Source organism: Mastomys coucha, unplaced genomic scaffold (assembly GCF_008632895.1).
Source record: "Mastomys coucha isolate ucsf_1 unplaced genomic scaffold, UCSF_Mcou_1 pScaffold22, whole genome shotgun sequence".
NCBI lineage: Eukaryota > Metazoa > Chordata > Mammalia > Rodentia > Muridae > Mastomys > Mastomys coucha.
The window spans coordinates 151,635,946-151,641,949 of record NW_022196905.1 but is presented as its reverse complement, the minus strand read 5'-3'; the positions used below and the strand labels follow the sequence as shown (position 1 = coordinate 151,641,949).

The following is a 6,004-nucleotide window of genomic DNA, read 5'->3' as shown; positions in this document are numbered from 1 at the left end:
ACCTGTGTGAGCCACTGTGCCCGCTATTGGGAGCGGCCGGTCTTGTAGAGGTGGGTGGGAAGAAGGTTGATCGCAGTCAGTGAGAACTAAGCATTGCAAGCTCCTCAGAAGGTCAGTGAAGTCAAGGAGGGGCCATGTTGAGTTTCTTCAAGATGAGTGGAATGAGGAATGTAGAGAGACAAAATGTAGAGAAAGCAGGTATGACTGGTCCTGAATTTCACACGGGACACTGTCACAGGACAAGGGTGAACTGGAGAGGACAGTCGACATTCGGGAGTGGTAAGATGTAGCATCCGATGAACTCAGAGCATGCAGAAGAAAGCATCCAGGTGTAAAAGGAATTACAAGTTCTAGATAGCCCATGTAAAAGACATAAAATCCAGATATTTTACTTACAAGAAGTAAGCCTAGTCTACGGCCATACCATCCTGAATGCGCGTGATCTCGTCTGATCTCAGAAGCTAAGCAGGGTCAGGTCTGGTTAATACTTGGATGGGAGACCACCTGGGAATACCAGGCACTGTAGGCTTAAAAAAAAAAAGAAGTTAGCCTAGACTGGGTAGGTCCTGGAGCTATTCTAACTTACACCCCAGCCATCTATGCCTTCTTATTTGCTGTTTCTTCCTGGCCATGTGCTCATGGCCCATCTCTTCTCTCGATGACTTCTTCATCTCTCTGGGTCCTTTCTTCTTCTTTCTCTCTACTTGTTACCCCAAGCCAGATAACTGAAAACCCGCCCACTTCTGTCTTTTACCTGCTAAAGTCACAGGCTTTAGCATTTATTGACCAATTAATTTAGGGAGCAAGGTTTGCACAAGAAAAATTGGTGTACATGAGAATTTCCTAGTCAGGGGCACCCAGATCTTGGTGGCCAGTATTTAGCATTCGAATACATAGCAGTAGCACCAGACCAGCCTCCTACATCTAGGGAAATATGAAAGGCTGCATGACCTAAGGGATGGTGTAATTGTCAGGAGTCAGGAAGATGACTCTGTTGTGTGTAAGAAACTTGGATATTATATTTGTGAGTGGGACAGATCTAAATGTCAAGAGTTGGTATGTGGTCTAAGTTGTCAAGATTTTAGACTGTGGGTTCTTGGAAGTGTGATTTAAAATGCCACAATACAGTGCATGCTGCAAATTAAGCCTATGAGTGAAGGAAATGCTCACAGGCTGGTGCAGTGTAGTTAGCCACGTTGCTCAGGACATGAAGGATATAGAGAGCAGCCTACTGGTTAGGCTAGGGCCTCTACCTGCCACCCCAGCTGTAACCTGCTTGTTCTGATGTCCATGATGTCTCTTAATGGCGTGAGGAGAGGACATACGATTCACCCCTTTATTTTTCCTCCATGAGGTTTTACAGATGTGCAGTAAGACTGATTTATTTTTTAACTCAGAGAAAAAGGGGGTCACCAGGGGTGGTCATCTGCTAAGGACAAAAGGGAAGCCCCAGGGAAGATGAGTCAGGACTGACTAAGCAGGAGGTGTGGGAATGTATTTACTGCTTCCTAGGGGTACTCCTGACTTTTATTGCTCCTGGCCCCATGTAGGCTTCAGACTAACACAGCTGTCTTTTAATAACAAGGAGATGAAGATAGGAGTGGTAGTGGGGGAGGGGTGTTAGAGAAGCTGGTGAGAAAGTTTGTGTTTTTCCGTATGTTTGTGTTGGGTATAGTTCACACCTTTCTGTTATTTACTTAGCTGGGACAATATTGTAAAGCATTTTCTACAGATTAATATAACATGAAGAGGCTGCGAATGCATTAAAGTCAAGAAAAAAGTCAGGCTTTATGTCTTTAAAAGATGAGAGGATTCGTGATCACTGAAATGCTAGTATTTTACAATGGGAAGAATCAATATATCTATTATGACTATTTTGTTTGTGTGTGTGAAAGAAAAATGGTCTCGTTATGTAGATGTGGAGAGGAGGAGGGAGAGGCTGAATCCACTCATACCATCCACTGGACCAAGAGCTCTCTCCTTTGAAGGCACTGTTACATAGACCTCTTTCTAGTCCCCACTCATTGACTACCCACTAGTTCGTTTGCTACTTTAGCCAAGGTCTATGATCTTGAGCCACTAGAGGTTAGCCCAGAGAGTTCTGCAAGCCAAAGCATCCCTGGTGTGGAGCATGCCAGCAGTTATTGCCATGGGACTGTTCCCTTCCCAGCTTCAAAGTCATCCTCTCCAGTCTTGGATTTGTTATTTTATTTTTGAGACAGGATCTAATATACTTCAGTCTGTCTTCTCATTACCCAGCTGGGATGACCTTAACTTTGAGTTTCTGGCTTTCTTTTCCAGTTCTCAGCTCTGAGAACCACCGTGGCTGGTTTATGCAGGGCTGAGGACGGAACCCACAGCTTCAAGGCTTCATGTGTGTTAGACAATCTCTCTTTCAACTGAGCCACATCCCTCGGGGGATTTACTCTGATCTTTGAAGGGAATCTAGATCATATCCCACACTTATTTCAAGCTGCTGTGCAAATCTATTAGTAGTAATGCATGTAGTATAAACAGGTGACTATGCATATATTAATTACATATTAAGCTATAAAAGCATGTAAGATTAATATCTAGGTGCTAAACAGATATTCTCAAAACTAAACTAAATGAATCTGACAGACCACAGCCTTAACAGAGTCACCACAGCATATATTCCCGGTCAACTGCCAGTGGGTGGGGCCGTCATTCAATTCATTAATAGCTTTAGCTTTTAGCTACAAATTGTACATGTTCAAGCTAATTATCTATACAGCCTTTATAGTTGTTCATTGTTGGTTACTAATTTTTCATCCAAAGGATCAAAATAATAGTACCATTTATTTATGCTGGTTTCCTCCTTAAAATAAATGTTTTGTGCTCTCACCTTGGACAACTTTACTGTCTTCCCTCTTAGCACTCTTTCCAAATAAACACAGGAAGTGTCCTGTGTTTGAAAAACCTCCTTAGAGTGTTCTCTTTGGCTATCATCGTCTCAACATCTAACTGTTAATCTTTCCTAAGAAAAACAAGGCTTTCTTTTGGTAAGTTTGAAATATTAAAAATAACAACACAGAGCATTCTTAATGTGCTAATGGTCATGATAAATTCTCGTTTTTTCTGAATTCTACTGTGCCTCTTGGGAAAGTACAGGACAAGGGAGAAGCGTGGCCACCCACTCAGGGATGCTGTACTTCCCACTCTGTTAAACACTTCCTGGGAGGATTGAGTTTTCTCCACTTGGTGATCCTGTTCTGAGGGCTAATTTTTAGAGAACAAACCTCTCATGGGGAAGACACCCCCGCCTGGCCAAAGCTTGAAGGAAAAGCTAAGCTCTGTTTAAAATCCAGAGCCTTTGACCCAAGGACCTGAAGTTCTTTTCTTTAATGACTGGGATGTGGGTCCCATGACTGTGTGAACACAGCAGCTGCAGACTGGTTTTCAGGAAGAAGGACTGAAATCCCTGTCACCCAGGACCCAATCACATGTGCTTTGTTAAAAGAGGAGGTCTATGTGTTGATGATGAAGAGTTCTGTGCAATATCCTTTGTTGTCAGAAGAATAATGCACTTTGTTGTGATGCAAAACTTACTGAGAACAAGAAAAAGGATGATGACCAAACACAGTGACATTGTTTCCATGCACCCCAAACATTTCCAAACAAGCCAAGTGTCACCTCTGTGTGGGTGATCTGTCACTGTCTGAGGCTATGGAATTCTATATCAAATGATAAGGCAGTTCCTTATGATTTTCTGGAATAGAGAGAAGTGTATTCCTTCTTGAGGCAGCACACAAGAAGACAGGTGCATTTCCCTTGAGACAGGGGCTGTGTTGACTTTGTGTATTGATACGGTGGTCTAATGGGAATATCAGCTTAAATTGCAGAAACCTCTACTCCTTCATCTACTGTGGAGGCCTGGAACTAAGCCAGAGTCAAGTTCAAGGCCTCAAGAGATGCTGGAGGCCTATGTGGTACAAATTATATTCAAGCCATCATTCCCTGCTACAACAAAAGAAAAAGAAATAAGAAAGACAGTGTTAGTTCATTGACTCAATTAGCTTGTTCTGTCTTCCATGAAACAATAGATCCTGTCAGGGAAGGGAGGATGCTCCGAGTGTGTTCTTAGCAAGCTAACAGAAGCCTCAAAAATGGAGGTTCATGGTTAATTTGGAAAAGCTTAATTGAGTAAGGAAAATATCTTAAACACAAGTCCTTTGAACCATCTAAGACTATAACTTAGGTTCACCCAAAAGTGATGTTGAAAGACATCAGTAATGTCAAAACACCAAAGAAAGGTTAAAAATAAACACTAAGACAAAAATTGGTGGTGATCACTGTGTATGATAGATATGTAATGTTTTATATATATATATTTAAAGGTCTACAATAAAACACCATGAATGAAAAATCAAAAATGATATGAGCAACATAAAAAAAATAAAAAGTGAAAATGCACACCTTACAACTTCCAGAGCCCCAGTGAAATCCAAGTCAACGTAAATGGCATATTTTGAACCTGAAAGGTAAGTATAGATTGCTGTGCTTGATTTTTCTCAGTTAGCGACTCAAAGCAACAAATACTCTATATACTTTATAGAGATGTATAGGTTACTATTTGACTGTTCTGTTATAATCTCAAGCGTTCATAACTCTGAATCATCCCAGCCACTCCAATACCAAGGGCTAGTCTTCAATACTCTTCACAGTATCAGGGAAAAGAAGATATAAAAACAGTAATCATTGTGATGGTAAAGAGAACCAATTCCTGCTTCTGTTACTGAATAATTATAAAAAATTACATTTATGTATCTTATAAGTCATATAAAACTGACCCAGATTTACTGATTTTTTTTTTTTTTTTTTTTTTTTTTTTTTTTTTTTTTTTGGTTTTTCGAGACAGGGTTTCTCTGTGTAGCCCTGGCTGTCCTGGAACTCACTCTGTAGACCAGGCTGGCCTCAAACTCAGAAATCTGCCTGCCTCTGCCTCCCACAACCCGGCTTCATGAAATGGTTTTAAGATAACCTTTTAAGGATCATTTTCAAAGCTATAAGATCCTATTTTTAGGTAGGAGAGATGGCCCAATAGGTAAAAGTGCATGCCACCATGCATGACAACCTGAATTTATTTCCCAACATTTACATGGTGGAGGCAGGGGGATTGCAAATTCAAGGCCCACATGGGCTGTTTTATGGGACCTTATCTCAAATGATAGAAGTCTGAGAATGTAGCACAGTGGTAGTTCTCTTGCCCAGTGCTCAGTAGGGCCTGGGTTCAATCCCTAGTATGGCACAGTCTTATCAAGCAATCCTGAGCAGCATTTCTTATGACCTTGATCATGAGAGGCTTATATATGCTGAGGAGTAAGGATGTTTATTATTTACTTAATTATTTTGAGATGGGATCTCGTTATGTAGCTTGGGGTATCCTGGGGCTTGCTACGTAGATCAGGCTGGCTTTGTACTCACAGAGATCCACTTGACTGCTTCTATGTGCTAGGATTAAAAATATGTGCCATGCTGGGCTAAAGTAAGGAAGTTTTGTTTTTTTGTTTTTTTGTTTTTTTGTTTGTTTTTTTTTTGTCTTAAAAGTTTACATTTTGTAGAGGCTGAAGAGATGGCTCTGCAGTTAGGAATACTTTCTGCTCTTGCAAAGGACTCCAGTTTAGTTCTCAGCACCCACATGTGGCATCTCACAATTGCCTGGAACATCAGCTCTTGGGAATGTGATACCCCCTTTGCAAAAACCTATACACATGGCACATATATGCACACACACATAACAAATAAAGGGGTTTTTTTTTATGACAATAATGACAGCAAGCCAGGTGTCTCTGACAAAACTGGAATTATCTTTGGGCATGGCACCATGGGTGTTTTCCTGACCTGTCATATGAGCTTCCTGGAAACATAAGGCCCTTTCTGTAATATCCTGGGATCATTCATTTGTTTAAGAACTTCTATTACTATTGGAGCTTATGAGAATAATCATTTAAATTCTTTCCAGTAAAGCACAAATGACTCTTAA

General features: G+C 40.9%; 1 pseudogene; it reads left to right on the top strand.

Annotated features, from left to right (window-relative positions):
• The first annotated feature begins 410 nt into the window (after positions 1 to 410).
• Positions 411 to 529, top strand: LOC116071640 (annotated as a pseudogene).
• Positions 530 to 6,004: the final 5,475 nt, after the last annotated feature.